The sequence below is a fragment of the Nycticebus coucang genome, chromosome 9 (assembly GCF_027406575.1).
Source record: "Nycticebus coucang isolate mNycCou1 chromosome 9, mNycCou1.pri, whole genome shotgun sequence".
Taxonomy (NCBI): Eukaryota; Metazoa; Chordata; class Mammalia; order Primates; family Lorisidae; genus Nycticebus; species Nycticebus coucang.
Genome location: NC_069788.1, coordinates 72923575 through 72942511, shown reverse-complemented (window position 1 = coordinate 72942511; position 18937 = coordinate 72923575). Strand labels below are relative to the sequence as shown.

General features: G+C 40.8%; 1 protein-coding gene across 4 annotated transcripts in view; it reads left to right on the top strand.

Annotated features, from left to right (window-relative positions):
• The window catches only part of LY86 (lymphocyte antigen 86), a 72194-nt gene that overhangs the window by 11695 nt on the left and 41562 nt on the right, over positions 1-18937 (top strand). The window lies entirely within an intron of this gene.

The window sequence follows — 18937 nt, the reverse complement described above, 5'->3', positions numbered from 1 at the left end:
AATTCTGGAAAGCAGTGGTAGGAGAACAGGCCAGAGAGAGGAGGGCACAGTGAACTTCCTACAAAACCACAGTCATGCCCTGCATTCTGCCCAAGCCAGAAGATTGAGAGCAACAATCAAACATGCAAATACTCTCATACAAAAGGCAAAGTATGACTGCAGAGGGTCAGTTGCAATTTATGACAGAAAGTAGCAGGGACAATGGCACTTGCCTCAACCCAAGGCTGTTTCACTCCCGTTCTTGTGGGGGCCTTGGGACACCCCTGTGGGACATACCTTAAAGATGTCATATATAAAGGGGGAAGAAACTGAGGTTCTGGTCTATCAATGCTTATTTGTTGAGCGCTGCTACTTGGAGGTGTTCACTCTCAGTGCTTCTGGCTTAACTGTGTACTGGACAAGCTCACCTCTCATCCAGAGAAGCCACTCAAGAAGAGGGTTATGGGTGTTTGGAGTAAGAAATCTTTGATGGAAATAAATGCATATGTCTTAGTCCATTCAGCCAGCTATAACAAAATGCTTTAGACTGGGTAGTTCATAAACAACAGAAATTTATTGCTCACAATTCTGGAGGCTGGGAAGTCTAAAACTGAGGCACTACCAGATTCAGTGTCTGGGGAAGGCTCTTTCTCTGCTTCATAGGTGGCACATTCTACCTAGCACATTGTGCTAGCCATTCTAGCGCATTCCTCACATGCTAGAAAGGGCAAGCAGCTCCTGCATTGGAATAGGTTTCAACAGAAGAATTTTTTTTTTCTTTTTTTTTTTTTTTTTTATTGTTGGGGATTCATTGAGGGTACAATAAGCCAGTTACACTGATTGCAATTGTTAGGTAAAGTCCCTCTTGCAATCATGTCTTGCCCCCATAAAGTGTGACACACACTAAGGCCCCACCCTCCTCCCTCCTTCCCTCTTTCTGCTTCCCCCCCCATAAACTTAATTGTCATTAATTGTCCTCATATCAAGATTGAGTACATAGGATTCATGCTTCTCCATTCTTGTGATGCTTTACTAAGAATAATGTCTTCCACTTCCATCCAGGTTAATACGAAGGATGTAAAGTCTCCATTTTTTTTAATAGCTGAATAGTATTCCATGGTATACATATACCACAGCTTGTTAATCCATTCCTGGGTTGGTGGGCATTTAGGCTGTTTCCACATTTTGGCAATGGTAAATTGAGCTGCAATAAACAGTCTAGTACAAGTGTCCTTATGATAAAAGGATTTTTTTCCTTCTGGGTAGATGCCTAGTAATGGGATTGCAGGATCGAATGGGAGGTCTAGGTTGAGTGCTTTGAGGTTTCTCCATACTTCCTTCCAGAGGGGTTGTACTAGTTTGCAGTACCACCAGCAGTGTAAAAGTGTTCCCTTCTCTCCACATCCACGCCAGCATCTGCAGTTTTGAGATTTTGTGATGTGGGCCATTCTCACTGGGGTTAGATGATATCTCAGGGTTGTTTTGATTTGCATTTCTCTAATATATAGAGATGATGAACATTTTTTCATGTGTTTGTTAGCCATTCGTCTGTCATCTTTAGAGAAAGTTCTATTCATGTCTCTTGCCCATTGATATAAGGGATTGTTGGCTTTTTTCATGTGGATTAATTTGAGTTCTCTATAGATCCTGGTTATCAAGCTTTTGTCTGATTGAAAATATGCAAATATCCTTTCCCATTGTGTAGGTTGTCTCTTTGCTTTGGTTATTGTGTCCTTAGCTGTACAGAAGCTTTTCAGTTTAATGAAGTCCCATTTGTTTATTATTTTTGTTGTTGCAATTGCCATGGCAGTCTTCTTCATGAAGTCTTCCCCCAGGCCAATATCTTCCAGTGTTTTTCCTATGCTTTCTTTGAGGATTTTTATTGTTTCATGCCTTAAATTTAAGTCCTTTATCGATCTTGAATCAATTTTTGTGAGTGGGGAAAGGTGTGGGTCCAGTTTCAGTCTTTTACATGTAGACATCCAGTTCTCCCAACACCATTTATTGAATAGGGAGTCTTTCCCCCAAGGTAAGTTCTTGTTTGGTTTATCAAAGATTAGGTGGTTGTAAGATGTTAGTTTCATTTCTTGGTGTTCAATTCGATTCCAAGTGTCTAGGTCTCTGTTTTTGTGCCAGTACCATGCTGTCTTGACCACTATGGCTTTGTAGTACAGACTAAAATCTGGTATGCTGATGCCCCCAGCTTTATTTTTGTTACTAAGAACTGCCTTAGCTATACGGGGTTTTTTCCGGTTCCATACAAAATGCAGAATCATTTTTTCCAAATCTTGAAAGTACGATGTAGGTACTTTGATAGGAATGGCATTGAACAGGTAGATTGCTTTGGGAAGTATAGACATTTTAACAATGTTGATTCTTCCCATCCATGAGCATGGTATGTTCTTCCATTTGTTAATATCCTCTGCTATTTCCTTTCTGAGGATTTCATAGTTTTCTTTATAGAGGTCCTTCACCTCCTTTGTTAGGTATATTCCTAGGTATTTCATTTTCTTTGAAACTATGGTGAAGGGAGTTGTGTCCTTAATTAGCTTCTCATCTTGACTGTTATTGGTGTATACAAAGGCTACTGACTGGTGGACATTGATTTTATATCCTGAAACATTACTGTATTTTTTGATGACTTCTAGGAGTCTTGTGGTTGAGTCTTTGGGGTTCTCTAAGTATAAGATCATGTCATCAGCAAAGAGGGAGAGTTTGACCTCCTCTGCTCCCATTTGGATTCCCTTTATTTCCTTGTCTTGCCTAATTGTATTGGCTAGAACTTCCAGCACTATGTTGAATAGTAAAGGTGACAGAGGACAACCTTGTCTGGTTCCAGTTCTAAGAGGAAAAGCTTTCAGTTTTACTCCATTCAGTAAAATATTGGCTGTGGGTTTGTCATAGATAGCTTCAATCAGTTTTAGAAATGTGCCACCTATGCCTATACTCTTCAGTGTTCTAATTAGAAAAGGAAGCTGGATTTTATCAAATGCTTTTTCTGCATCTATTGAGAGGATCATGTGATCTTTATTTTTGCCTCTGTTAATATGGTGGATAACGTTTATGGACTTGCGTATGTTAAATCAGCCTTGCATCCCTGGGATGAAGCCTACTTGATCATGATGGATGACTTTTTTGATGATAAGCTGTAATCTATTGGCTAGGATTTTGTTGAGAATTTTTCCATCTATATTCATGAGTGAGATTGGTCTGAAATTTTCCTTTTTGTTTGGGTCTTTTCCTGGTTTTGGTATCAGGGTGATGTTTGCTTCATAGAATGTGTTGGGGAAGATTCCTTCTTCCTCAGTTTTTTGGAATAATTTCTGCAGTACAGGAATAAGCTCTTCCTTGAAGGTTTGATAGAATTCTGGAGTGAAGCCATCTGGACCAGGGCATTTTTTAGTTGGAAGCTTTTTTATTGTTTCTTTGATCTCAGTGCTTGAAATTGGTCTGTTCAGGAGCTCTATTTCATCCTGGCTAAGTCTAGGGAGAGGGTGTGATTCCAAATATTGATCCATTTCCTTCAGATTGTCAAATTTCTGGGCATAGAGTTTCTGGTAGTATTCAGAGATGATCTCTTGTATCTCTGTGGGATCAGTTGTTATTTCCCCTTTATCGTTTCTGATTGAGGTTACTAGAGATTTTACTTTTCTATTTCTAGTTAGTCTGGCCAATGGTTTATCTATTTTATTTATTTTTTCAAAAAACCAACTCCTTGTTTCATTAATTTTCTGAATGATTCTTTTGTTTTCAATTTCATTGATCTCTGATTTGATTTTGGAGATTTCTTTTCTTCTACTGAGTTTAGGCTTAGATTGTTCTTCTTTTTCCAATTCCATAAGATCTCTTGTGAGATTGTTGATGTGCTCTCTTTCTGTTTTTCGAATGTAGGCATCTAAAGCGATGAATTTTCCTCTCAAAACTGCTTTTGCAGTATCCCACAGGTTTTGGTAGCTTGTGTCTTCATTGTTGTTATGCTCAAGGAAGTTAATGATTTCCTGTTTTATTTCTTCCTTCACCCATCTGTTATTCAACAGAAGATTGTTTAGTTTCCATGCCTTTGGGTGGGGTCGAGCATTTTTGTTAGAGTTGAGTTCCACCTTTAGTGCCTTATGGTCTGAAAAGATACAAGGTAAAATTTCAATTCTTTTGATTCTGTTGATATTTGTTTTGCGTCCCAGGATATGATCAATTTTGGAGAATGTTCCATGGGGTGATGAGAAGAATGTATATTCTTTATCTTTGGGGTGGAGTGTTCTATATGCGTCTATCAAGCATAGTTGTTCTAGGGTCTCATTTAAATCTCTTACATCTTTGTTTAATTTCTGTTTAGAGGATCTGTCCAGCTCTGTAAGAGGTGTGTTAAAGTCCCCTGTTATGATGGTATTATCAGATATCATATTGCTCAGACTGAGTAAGGTCTGCTTCAAGAATCTGGGAGCATTTAAATTGGGTGCATAAATATTTAGAATTGAAATGTCTTCTTGTTGTAGTTTTCCCTTGACCAATATAAAGTGACCATCTTTGTCTTTTTTGACTTTAGTTGCTTTAAATCCACATGTATCTGAAAATAAGATTGCAACTCCTCTTTTCTTCTGAATTCCATTCGCCTGAAAAATTGTCTTCCAACCCTTGACTCGGAGCTTTAATTTGTCTTTTGAAGTCAGGTGTGTTTCTTGCAGACAGCAAATGGATGGCTTGTGTTTTTTAATCCAGTCAGCCAATCTACGTCTCTTCAGTGGGGAATTCAAGCCATTAAAATTTATGGAGATAATTGATAAGTGTGGTAGTATTCTATTCGTCTTATTTTGTGAGAGTCCATTGGTTAGTTTTATCTTTTGCATCAGTGTGGAGGTTAGGTTCTGTCCTTTGATTTCTGAGTTCTTACTTTGCTGCTGATCCCTTGTGGTGGTCAGTGTGCAGAACAGGTTGAAGTATTACCTGTAGAGCTGGTCTTGTTGTGGCAAATTTCCTCAATGTTTGTATATCCGTAAATGATTTGATTTCTCTGTCAATTTTGAAGCTTAGCTTAGCAGGGTACGGAATTCTGGGCTGGAAATTGTTCTGTTTAAGTAGATTAAAGGTAGATGACCATTGTCTTCTTGCTTGAAAAGTTTCATTAGAGAAGTCTGCGGTCACTCTGATGGATTTGCCCCTGTAGGTCAACTGGCGCTTACTCCTGGCAGCTTGCAGAATCTTTTCTTTTGTCTTGACTTTGGACAGGTTCATCACAATGTGTCTTGGAGAAGCTCGGTTAGAGTTGAGGCGACCCGGGGTCCAATATCCCTCTGAAAGCAGTGTGTCAGAATCTTTGGTGATGTTTGGGAAATTTTCTTTTATAATATTCTCTAGTATGGCTTCCATTCCTCTGGGGCATTCTTCTTCCCCTTCTGGAATTCCTATAACTCGTATGTTGGAACGCTTCATAAAGTCCCATAATTCTGACAGTGAACGTTCTGCTTTCTCTCTCTTCTTTTCTGCCTCTTTTACTATCTGAGTTATCTCAAGAACTTTGTCTTCTACCTCTGAAATTCTTTCTTCTGTGTGGTCTAACCTGTTGCTGATACTTTCCATTGTATCTTTAAGTTCCCTCATTGACTGTTTCAGTTCCTTCATGTCTGCTATATCCTTTTTATATTCTTCATATCGTTCATCTCTTATTTGATTCTGTTTTTGGATTTCCTTTTGGTTATTTTCCACTTTATTAGCAATTTCCTTCATTGTTTCCATCATTTCTTTCATTGTTTTCAACATGTGTATTCTAAATTCCCTTTCTGTCATTCCTAACATTTCTATCCTGGTGGAATCATCTGCAGTAGCTACCTCATGGTCCCTTGGTGGGGTTGTTCTAGACTGGTTCTTATGTTGCCTGGAGTTTTCTGCTGATTCTTCCTCATGAGTGATTTCTTTTATCTGTTTCCTTGCCCTAATTTTCCTTTCACTTCCTCTTGCTCTTTAAGTTCTTGTGCCTGTGGACTAAGGGTTACAGGACCAGAAGGGTGAGAAGGTTGAAGAGCAAAAAAAGTGGATGAAAGAAAGGAGGACCGAGTGATAAGAAAAAAAGAAAGATAGAGAAAGGAGAGGGGGTGGGTATAAGGAATATTGACAAAAAGAAGAGAGGCACAGAAAGAGGGAGACAGGGCAATGTAGGTGTACAGTAGGGTACTTTGACACAACCTTAAAAAACCCCACCTTCTGGGGGTGCCCAGTTGCGTGGTTCCTTTGAGGTCAGCAGCTCTTTGCTAACCTGATCAGACACAGTACCCCACCTCCACCAAGTAAAGAGGAAAGACAAAAATGCTATAAATCAAACCAAAAGAAGCAAACAGAAAACTTTACGGGGATAAAATTGGGTGAAAAACCAAATTATATCGGTAGAAACACTAGCAAAAATGAAGTTGAAGTTATTAAAAAAGGCAGCAATGGGAAATTATAATTAAACTAGGAAAATTGAGAAAGAAAAAGGGATCTGTGTGGAAAAGATTGAAATTAAAAAAACAAAAGAACATCAGCAATGTCAAAATAAACAAACAAAAAAAACAACCAAACAAAAAAAATAGAAAAAAATACACAACCAAAAACAAAGCAGTTTGTATATGTTATTGAATATTGTCTGGGCAACACGTGGTCTTCTGAGGTATGAGATGTTAGTCACAGTTCTGATACGACTGGAGGCTGCTGATTTCTCAAACCCCAGCAGGTAGACACCCTAAATCTCTCTTCAGCCTACTTAAAAGGCACTTTGAACTTGTAAACTTGCTGAGCGGAAGCTTTCCCAGCTTTCTCGCTGGAATCGCTGCTGAAGTGGCTATCCACTTACCCAGTGTGCCAAAACGGTCTCACTTTGCCCCTGAGGGTTAGGGCTGCAAGGGGCTCAAACCCCACCCTTAGGCTACTTAGTTGCTGGGTTACCAGCTCCCACCCGTTTCTAGCTCTGCGACCCTGAGGGTGGAGCTTGCCGGGACAGATCACTGACAATGGATCCGTGTGACCCACCGCCAAACACTATTAGCTCCATCTGGCTCAGCGGCTCAGACTGGGGCCCTAGACAACGGCCAAAGTTCTCCGCACTCCCGCTCAGGCCTTCCCCAAGGCAGTTCAACTCAGTGCCAAGTCCAAGGACATCAAAACAGTTCACAGGTAAGGCCTTTCTGGTTTGCAGTCTCGCTGCTACTGAACTTACAGTTGTGGGCGGGTTTAGACGGATTGAACACACGCGACCACTTGCCGGTTTTCCACTGTTTTAGTCCTCCTCTTGGGGTCCAGAAGTCTCTCGCTGACTCCCTGTATCTTCATAGGAGTGATGATAGGCAGTTCCCACCAGCCAGAGATGCCTGGAGTCCTATCTCCCCAGACTCATGGTGCCCAGATGCAAGGAAGCTGTTACTCGGCTGCCATCTTGCTCCGCCTTCCTCAACAGAAGAATTTGATGGGACAAGATCATTCAGACCACAGACACCCTGCTACAGAATCCTTCTGCATTTAGATCTCTGACATGCATGAAAGCACTTACAAACAGAACACCAGTGAAAGAGAGACCAAGAGAGTCCATAAAAAATTACCTGGGAACCTAGGGAAACTGTAAGGAGTTGGCAATCTTTGGTCTATATATCCAGAAAAATTGCCTTGCCATCAAATATCTGAAAATAATGAATAAAATGTGACCCAAGTCTTTGTTAATGGATATCTAAACTTGCAAGTGATTGGAGATTTCTGGGAGTCAAAACAAAGCAAAATCCAAAAAAAGCAGAGTGGAAAACCAATACTGAAGCTGTCTGTCTGCCCTCAAAAATTTTATCCTTCTCCATTAACCAGAATTTAGCCTGTAACGGCTATTTATGAGTTTGGCAACAATGCCTTGCTCTGTACAAGATGAAAAGTTGATTCCTCAAGGAAGCTCCAACCTCTCAAAATTACAGCCATGCTTTTTTTTTTCCTTTTCCCTAATTTAAGAGACAAGAAGTTTAAAAAAAAAAAAAAAACACTTTTAGGCTAAATAGAAGATAAGAATATTTATCTAATTCTGCCTGATTCCTAGGGAAAATAAAAATAAGCCTTCTATAAAACTATGTTATCTAGGTAAAATATCATCAGATTTGTGGCCCAAATATATGCAAGTATACTACCTTTATGGTTCAGAAAATCCCAAGCCTAGAAATCAAGTTAAAATAGTTTTTGATTGGGTGCATCTGAGGCAATAGTTTTTGATTGGGTGCATCTGAGGCATGTTGGCAAAGGAAAATGTTAGTCATCTCTGGTGGACACATTTCATTGGATATCTAGAGGTGTAACCATGAGCTTGAAACCCCAAATTTAAAATTATAAGGAAATAAATCACTATGAGGAAGAGTCAGCAAAAAACCCAAACAGAAGAATTATGCCCCTAAATAAAATAGATTTTGGAAATAAAAGATATAGAATGCAAAATAAGAAAGTGTTGGTTGAGCACCCATAGCTTAGTGGTTAGGGCGCTGGCCACATGCGCCAGGACTAGTGGGTTCGAACCCGATTAGGGCCTGCTAAACAACAATGACAACAACAACTAAATAGCTGGGTGTTGTGGCAGGCGCCTGTAGTCACAGCTACTTGGGAGGATGTGGCAAGAATTGCTTAAGCCCAAGAGTTTGAGGTTGCTGTGAGCTATGACACCATGGCACTCTACCAAGGGTGACATAGTAAAACTCTGTCTCAGAAAAAAAAAAGCATAACTTGTTTGAAGAAATAAAAGAGAAAATCCAAAACACGATGAGGAAAACTGTAATATCAAAACAAAATCAGAGAGAACAGAAAAAGAATAAATTAAAGATCTATAAAATGAAACATTAATTGTTAAAATTAAAAAATGATTACATTAAAACACTGATTTTAACATAGCTGAAGAAAGAACTGGTGAACTAGACAAAACGTCCAGAGCTATTACTAAAAATATATCACAGAGAAATAAAGAAATGAAAATTATGAGCTATAGAAGAAAATAGAATAATTGGGGAAAATGCAAATTTCTGAAGAAAAATGCTAGAAATTTTCCAGAACTATGCCTGACATGAATTCCAGGTTCAATAAACTCAACAATTCTCATGCAGATTCATAAAAGGAATTTTCACTACCAGACCAATCAGGATAAAACCACAAATCGCCAAAGGAAAAGAACTTGGTAAAAGTAACTAGAGAAATTTCCTAATAAGAAGTTACAGACTGATGGGAGATTTACAAATTACAACAGCTATATTCTCAGAGAAAAGAGCAAGTAACAATCATCCTAGAATTATATCTACATCAGGCTAAATGTTATTCTATCCTAAGAGAGAACTAAAGGCATTTTGGACAAACAAATCTAGAGTGCTTGCCACCCAAAGAACTTTAAAGGGTACATTAGAAAGAAATACTGATCCCAGAAGTAAGTTCGAGATGTAACATGGAACAGCAAGCAAAGAATTGTCAGATTTTAACAATTAGTAAATGTGATGGTGATAATGTATAATTTGGAACAAGAATGTATTAGATTTCTATTGTTGCATATCAAATTACTCTAAAACTTAGCAGCATGAAACAACAGGCATTATCATCTCACAGTTTTCTTCTCTGGAGCAGGAATTTGGGTGTCTGGTACAGCATGATCCATGTGGACTTTCGTCATCTCCAGCTTGGCTTGAGCTGGATCTGCTCCCGAACTTGTGCAATTATGCAGCAATGGGAAGGCCATAAAAGATCCCTTCCAAGCTCACTCCTATAGCTGTTAGCTCACTGGGGTTAGATGATATCTCAGGGTTGCTTTGATTTGCATCTCTCTAATATACAGAGATGATGAACATTTTTTCATGTGTTTGTTAGCCATTCGTCTGTCATCTTTAGAGAAGGTTCTATTCATGTCTCTTGCCCATTGATATATGGGATTGTTGGCTTTTTCCATGTGGATTGATTTGAGTTCTCTATAGATCCTAGAAATCAAGCTTTTGTCTGATTCAAAATATGCAAATATCCTTTCCCATTGTGTAGGTTGTCTCTTTGCTTTGGTTGTTGTCTCCTTGGCTGTACAGAAGCTTTTCAGTTTAATGAAGTCCCATTTGTTTATTTTTGTTGTTGTTGCAATTGCCATGGCAGTCTTCTTCATGAAGTCTTTCCCCAGGCCAATATCTTCCAGTGTTTTTCCTATGCTTTCTTTGAGGATTTTTCTTGTTTCATGACTTAAATTTAAGTCCTTTATCCATCTTGAATCAATTTTTGTGAGTGGAGAAAAGTGTGGGTCCAGTTTCAGTCTTTTACATGTAGACATCCAGTTCTCCCAACACCATTTATTGAATAGGGAGTCTTTCCCCCAAGGTATGTTCTTGTTTGGTTTATCGAAGATTAGGTGGTTGTAAGATGTTAGTTTCATTTCTTGGTTTTCTATTCGATTCCAAGTGTCTATGTCTCTATTTTTGTGCCAGTACCATGGTGTCTTGACCACTATGGCTTTGTAGTACAGACTAAAAAAAGGTCTTTATGAGTTAGTTCTGTCAACAGAATTGCTCCCTAGGCAAAGTGCAAATTAATGTTTTTCCTCTCATGGGTCTGCAGAAGGATTGGAGGCAGCAGCCATGGACAATTCATTGCCACATCTGTGGAGAGCAAGGAGAAAAATATGTTATACCAATTTCATACTAGAAAGCATTTGGAGAATGCTAGAAATAAACTCGTAAATATATACAATGATTAAAAATTTAGGTGGGAGACAAGATGGCGGACTGAAGCCAGCTTTCAACAAAGGCTCCCGTCCAGAAGGAGAGTTAAGGGACAGGAATTTAGTAAGTATCCTGGTGGACTTGAGCCTCACCAAGATAGAAGGCTGAAGAACGCACATCAACACCGCTGAGGCAAGTTGTGATCACAAGGACGCAAACAAAAGGTACAAAATCCACCACCAAGCGGACGGGAGTCCCCCTCCCCCATGAGACCGGCTCTAGAGCCCCACAATTGAACAAGCGGGCAGAAATTAAAGGCCCTCCCACTACACTCCACGGGAGAGACCTTCTAAAAACTGGACCTACCTCCCCTACTGGGGTGCCGTGGTGTTCTCCTGCCGGACATGGGGCTGAATAAAACTTTGGGAATCCTTTGCCGGCAACCCTGAATCCCCGGCGCTCCCCTCCCGCCCACTGAGGTCTGGAGGCCTGTCCCCCAGGACTTCGGATCCTTGGGTGATTTCTCAAGGGGAGTGGACAGTCCCCGAGTTGCGACTGGTCAGCATTGACCCTGAGGCACGCCGAGTGAGGAGAGGGCACCGGGCTGAGGGGGAGTCACGCCTCGCGGCACTTCCCTGCGGTGCAGTGCACCAACCCTCCCCGGGCATACGGGGCCCAAGACTGAATCGGACTCTGGCCTCCCCTCTGAGAGCTGAGAACCCCTACTCTCACTCGGGGTCTGAGGGCCTATCCCCCAGGAGTTCGGCTCCTTGGGTGATTTCTCGAGGGGAGTGCACAGTGCCTGAGCTGCGTCAGGTCAGCGCTGACTCTGGGACACGTGAGCGAGGAGAGGGCACTCTGCTGAGGGGAAATCAAGCCTTGGCGGCACTTCCCTGCGGTGCAGTGCAGGAGCCCTCCCCGGACCGTAGTATTGCGTGAAACTGAATGAAACTCTAGCTTCACCCCGCCCCACTCCCAATCGGGGTCTGGGGGCCCATCCCCCAAGAGTTCTGATTCTTGGGGGAATCTCTTAAGGGGTGTGGACCCAGCACAAACTGCGGCCGCTCAGTGCTGACTCTGGGGCGCGGGACAGAGGAGAAAAGGGTCGCCTGAGTGCCCACACCAGAGCAGCAGTTCCCTGGAGGTAGATCAACAGCCGTTTTTTCTTTAACGGCAGAACGCTCACTTCTGGATATTCTGAGGCCACACCCCCTGTCTCCCTGGGCAACCAGAGGAGGCCACCGGTGACACGGCTCACAAACCCGGAAGCCTCCAGGGCGGGCCGACCCAGAGAGGTGTTCAGACGCAATTCTCCAGCAGCAAAGACGTTTGAACTCAAAACAGCCCGTCTCCTGTAGGCGACGACAGGAACAGAGACAGAACCTCACAAAGTTGTCTGTTCTGTTCTGTTCTGTTAGCAGCATCCATCAGGGACGGGGCTAAGCCTGAGTGAACACCTCCTTCCCATCACCTGCATCAAACACTCAAAGATGTCAGGCCCCATCTCCTCCTGCTAGATAGCGGCAGTCTGCGGGGGCCTGGCAGACTTCCTTGCGATTCAGGCAGGTGCAAACCCCTGGAGTGTCTGTTCACTGCAGGCAACTGGGTTAGCCATCTGCAGAGATACCAGTGACTGGGTCCGACGGAGGGGCAAAGTGGGGAAGGAGACGTCAACCTTCCCAGACTGCTCTGTTTGCTGGGTGGCTCCTCCTGACTCCACGCTGCACTGGGGTGAGCTGTGTCAGAGGAGTCACCAGGCCCCTGTGATCCAGTTCCCAGAGACCTCTTGAACCCTTCCACCCGAGACAAGTGCCGATTGAGACAGTTGATTCGGACCTTTTGAACTGGACTAATAGACTGAGGACTCTTCAGGCGGTGCCCTGGGTGTGCGATTGTAGGAAGGTTTGATTCTCCTTTTCCAACTGGGGCCAGAGGTGGGCAGGCGGGGTGACTTAATTGCTGATTTTTCCACACCGCTGAGACTTCAAGCCAGAGTAGAAGTTGCAATAGGATCGAACAGAAACCAGCTGAAAACAAGACAGAACCACTTTGCTCCACCACACCAGACAGGGCCCCAGTTTCTTAGGCCACAACACTGTACGGGCACTCGATGAAACCCCAGGGGAAAAACCAAAGGGAGTAAACCATGGGGCGGAATCAGCGGAAAAACTCTGGTAACATGAACAACCAGAATAGATCAACCACCCCAGGAAAAGATACGGCAGATGTGATTGAAGATCCCATTCATAAACAACTGGCTGAGATGTCAGAAGTCGAATTCAGAATTTGGTTTGCAGACAAGATTAATAAAATGGAATTAGGAATTCGAGGAGAAATTCAAAAATTGTCTCAAGAATTTAACGAATTTAAAGACAAAACCACCAAAGACTTAGACACACTGAAACAAGAACTTACAGCCCTCAAAGATATGAAAAATACAGTAGAATCCCTCAGTAACAGAATGGAGCAAGCAGAAGAAAGGATTTCTGACATTGAAGATAAAGTCTTCGAACGCTCCCAATCTCTCAAAGAGGAAGAGAAATGGAGAGCAAAAACGGATCACTCACTCAGAGAGCTCTCAGATAATTCGAAAAAAAACAACATAAGGGTTATAGGAATTTCGGAGAAGGATGAAGTGGCTGCCAAGGACACAGAGGCCCTTCTACATGAAATTATGAAAGAAAATTTTCCAGACATGCCTAGAGAATCTGAAATTCAGATAGCAGACAGCTTCAGAACCCCAGCACGATTCAACCCCAATAAGCCATCTCCCAGACATATCATAATTAGCTTCACTAAAGTTAACATGAAAGAGAAGATTCTCAAAGCAGCCCGGTGAAAGAAAACTATAACGTACAAAGGTAAGAATATTAGAATAACTGCAGATCTCTCTGCTGAAACTTTTCAAGCAAGAAGAGGCTGGTCATCAACTTTTAATCTCCTAAAGCAAAAAAACTTTCAACCCAGGATCTTGTATCCAGCTAAACTGAGTTTCATCTATGATGGAGAAATTAAATACTTCAATGACATTCATATGTTGAAAAAATTTGCCATAACTAAACCAGCTCTTCAGGATGTTCTCAGACCTATCCTCCACAATGACCAACCCAATCCTATACCACAAAAGTAAACTCACTCAGAAACTTCGGATCAAACTCCAACTTCCACACTGGCGAAAGGATTAAAAATGTCCACTGGACCTTTGAAAAACTCGATACCCAAAATTCCACCAGACTTATCAATACTCTCCATCAATGTGAATGGCTTAAACTGTCCTCTAAAGAGGCATAGGTTAGCTGACTGGATACAAAAACTCAAGCCAGATATTTGTTGCATACAAGAGTCACATCTCAACTTAAAAGACAAATACAGACTCAGGGTGAAAGGATGGTCATCCATATTTCAGGCAAATGGTAATCAGAAAAAAGCAGGTGTTGCAATTTTATTTGCAGATACAGTAGGCTTTAAACCATCAAAAGTAAGGAAGGACAAGAATGGTCACTTCATATTTGTTAAGGGTAATACTCAATATGACGAGATCTCAATTATTAATATCTATGCACCCAACCAGAATGCACCTCAATTTATAAGAGAAACTCTAACAGACATGAGTAACTTGATTTCCTCCAGCTCCATAATCGTTGGAGATTTCAACACTCCCTTGGCAGTGTTGGATCGATCCTCCAGAAAGAAGCTGAGCAAAGAAATCTTAGATTTAAACCTAACCATCCAATATTTAGATTTAGTAGACATCTACAGAACATTTCATCCCAACAAAACTGAATACACATACTTCTCATCAGCCCACGGAACTTACTCCAAAATTGATCACATTTTAGGTCACAAGTCTAACCTCAGTAAATTTAAAGGAATAGAAATTATTCCATGCATCTTCTCGGACCATCATGGAATAAAACTTGAATTGAGTAACAACAGGAATCTGCATACCCATACAAAAACATGGAAGTTAAATAATCTTATGCTGAATGATAGCTGGGTCAGAGATGAGATTAAGAAAGAAATCACCAGGGTGGCGCCTGTGGCTCAGCGGGTAGGGTGCCGGTCCCACATGCCAGAGGTGGCGGGTTCAAACCCAGCCCTGACCAAATTAAAAAAAAAAAAAAAAAAGAAATCACCAATTTTTTGGAACAAAATGACAATGAAGACACAAGCTATCAGAACCTCTGGGACACTGCAAAGGCAGTTCTAAGAGGGAAATTTATAGCACTGCAAGCCTTCCTCAAGAGAACGGAAAGAGAGGAAGTTAACAACTTAATGGGACATCTCACGCAACTGGAAAAGGAAGAACATTCCAACCCCAAACCCAGTAGAAGAAAAGAAATAACCAAAATTAGAGCAGAATTAAATGAAATTGAAAACAAAAGAATAATACAAGAGATCAATAAATCAAAAAGCTGGTTTTTTGAAAAGGTCAATAAAATAGATAAACCTCTGGCCAACCTAATCAGGAAAAAAAGAGTAAAATCCCTAATATCATCAATCAGAAACAACAAAGATGAAATAACCACAGACTCATCAGAAATCCAAAAAATCCTTAATGAATATTACAAGAAACTTTATTCTCAGAAATATGAAAATCTGAAGGAAATAGACCGATACTTGGAAGCACGCCACCTTCCAAGACTTAACCAGAATCAAGTGGAAATGTTGAACAGACCCATATCAAGTTCAGAAATAGCATCAACTATACAAAACCTCCCTAAAAAGAAAAGCCCGGGACCAGATGGTTTCACGTCAGAATTCTACCAAACCTTTAAAGAGGAATTAGTACCTATATTACTCAACCTGTTCCAAAATGTAGAAAAAGAAGGAAGACTACCCAACATGTTCTATGAAGCAAATAATCACCCTGATCCCCAAACCAGGAAAAGACCCAACAAGAAAAGAAAATTATAGACCAATATCACTAATGAATATAGATGCAAAAATATTCAACAAGATCCTAACAAACAGAATCCAACAACACATCAAACAAATTATACATCATGACCAAGTTGGTTTTATCCCAGGGTCTCAAGGCTGGTTCAATATACGTAAATCTATAAATGTAATTCAGCACATAAACAAATTAAAAAACAAAGACCATATGATTCTCTCAATTGATGCAGAAAAAGCTTTTGATAATATCCAGCATCCCTTCATGATCAGAACACTCAAGAAAATTGGTCTAGAAGGGACTTTTCTTAAACTGATAGAGGCTATCTACAGCAAACCCACAGCCAATATCATATTGAATGGAGTTAAATTGGAATCATTTCCACTCAGATCAGGAACCAGACAAGGCTGCCCATTGTCTCCATTGCTTTTCAACATTGTAATGGAAGTTTTAGCCACCGCAATTAGGGAAGAAAAGGCGATCAAGGGTATCCATATAGGGTCAGAAGAGATCAAACTCTCGCTCTTCGCAGATGATATGATTGTGTATCTGGAAAACACTAGGGACTCTACTACAAAACTCCTAGAAGTGATCAAGGAATACAGCAGCGTCTCAGGTTACAAAATCAACATTCATAAATCGGTAGCCTTTATATACACCAACAACAGTCAAATTGAAAAAGCAGTTAAGGACTCTATCCCATTCACAGTAGTGCCAAAGAAGATGAAATATTTGGGAATTTACCTAACAAAAGACGTGAAAGATCTCTATAAAGAGAACTATGAAACTCTAAGAAAAGAAATAGCTGAAAATGTTAACAAATGGAAAAACATACCATGCTCATGGCTAGGAAGAATCAACATTATCAAAATGTCCATACTACCCAAAGCAATATATACTTTCAACGCACTCCCTATTAAAGCTCCACTGTCATATTTTAAAGATCTTGAAAAAACATTACTTCGTTTTATATGGAATCAGAAAAAACCTCGAATAGCCAAGACATTACTCAGAAATAAAAACAAAACAGGAGGAATCACACTACCAGACCTCAGACTTTACTACAAATCGATAGTGATCAAAACAGCATGGTATTGGCACAAAAACAGAGAAGTAGATATCTGGAATAGAATAGAGAACCAAGAGATGAATCCAGCTACTTACCGCTATTTGATTTTTGACAAGCCAATTAAAAACATTCAGTGGGGAAAAGATTCCCTATTTAACAAATGGTGCTGGGTGAACTGGCTGGCAACCTGCAGAAGACTGAAATTGGACCCACACCTTTCACCATTAACTAAGATAGACTCTCATTGGATTAAAGATTTAAACTTAAGACATGAAACTATAAAAATACTAGAGGAGAATGCAGGGAAAACCCTTGAAGAAATTGGTCTGGGTGAGTATTTCATGAGGAGAACCCCCCGGGCAATTGAAGCAGCTTCAAAAATACACTACTGGGACTTGATCAAACTAAAAAGCTTCTGCACAGCTAAGAACACAGTAAGCAGAGCAAGCAGACAGCCCTCAGAATGGGAGAAGATATTTGCAGGGTATAACTCTGACAAAGGTTTAATAACCAGAATCCACAGAGAACTCAAACGCATCAGCAAGAAAAAAACAAGGGATCCCATCGCAGGCTGGGCAAGGGATTTGAAGAGAAACTTCTCTGAAGAAGACAGGCGCACGGCCTTCAGACATATGAAAAAATGCTCATCATCTTTAATCATCAGAGAAATGCAAATCAAAACTACTTTGAGATATCATCTAACTCCAATGAGACTAGCCTATATCACAAAATCTCAAGACCAGAGATGTTGGCGTGGATGCGGAGAAAAGGGAACACTTCTGCACTGCTGGTGGGAATGCAAATTAATACATTCCTTTTGGAAAGATATATGGAGAACACTCAGAGATCTAAAAATAGATCTGCCATTCAATCCTGTAATTCCTCTGCTGGGCATATACCCAGAAGACCAAAAATCACAACATAACAAAGATATTTTTACCAGAATGTTTATTGCAGCCCAATTCATAATAGCTAAGTCATGGAAAAAGCCCAAGTGCCCATCGATCCACGAATGGATTAATAAATTGTGGTATATGTATACCATGGAATACTATGCAGCCTTAAAGAAAGATGGAGACTTTACCTCTTTCATGTTTACATGGATGGAGCTGGAACATATTCTTCTTAGTAAAGTATCCCAAGAATGGAAGAAAAAATACCCGATGTACACAGCCCTACTATGAAACTACTTTGGGACTCTCACATGAAAGCTATAACCCAGCTACAACTTAACAATAGGGGGAAGTGGGAAAGGGGGTGGGTGGGTAGAGGGAGGGGAATCGGTGGGATCACACCTGTGGTGCATATTACAGGGGTATTTGCGAAACTTGGTAAATGTAGAATGTAAATGTTTTGGCACAGTAACTGAGATAACGCCGGAAAGGATATGTTAACCACTGTGATAAAAATGTGTCAAATGGTTTATGAAGTGAGTGTATGATGCCCCATAATCATATCATTATATACAGTTATGATTTAATAAAAAAATTAAAAAAAAAAATAAATAAAATAAAAATTTAAAGGGCGGCACCTGTGGCTCAAAGGGGTAGGGGACTAGCCCCATATGCCAGGAGGTGGCAGGTTCAAACCCAGCCCTGGCCAAAAACTGCAAAAAAAAAAAAAAAGAATTAACACTTGTCCTGTAGGCCTTCGAATGTGGTCAGGATGCCTCTGGGGACCCTGAATTCAGCATTGTAAAGAAGGGCTCTGACCAAGCCAAGACACCAGCTGCCACAGGCATCCATGCCACCCCCTCTCCTAGACAGGTATCAGCATGGCAATTGGTGTGCCTCGTAGCACCTATTATTTTGTCATTCCTGAGGACATCTTTCTCATTTCATAGAGGAGTCTTGCCAGATCTCTGTAGGCTGAGAGGGTATAGAAGTTGCTGACCTCACATTGGATGACCTATTTCCCTCCCGGATTTCTCCTAGGGATCAAGCTTCTCTAACAAGTCTCTCTTTTGAAGGGACCCAAGCTACTGGATCTTTCCTACATTGCTGGAAGGAAATATAAAACACACAACTACCCTGGAAAACCAGTGGGTGGTTTCTTATAAAATTAAACATGCTTTCACTAAAGGGAATTTATTTTAGACAAATGAAAACTATGTCCATATAAAAACCTGCATATGAATGGTCATGACAGCTCCCTTCGTAATATTCAAAAACTGGCCAAATATCCTTCAACTCCACATTTGCCAAGAAAAGCCCTTTGTGAAATCAAGTCAGATGTATTTTTGTGGCATTCACCTTGAATTACATAAATTATCAAAGGAGAGCACAGAGGAAATCCTTTATAGTGACAGAACGTATCTGTATCTCAATTGTA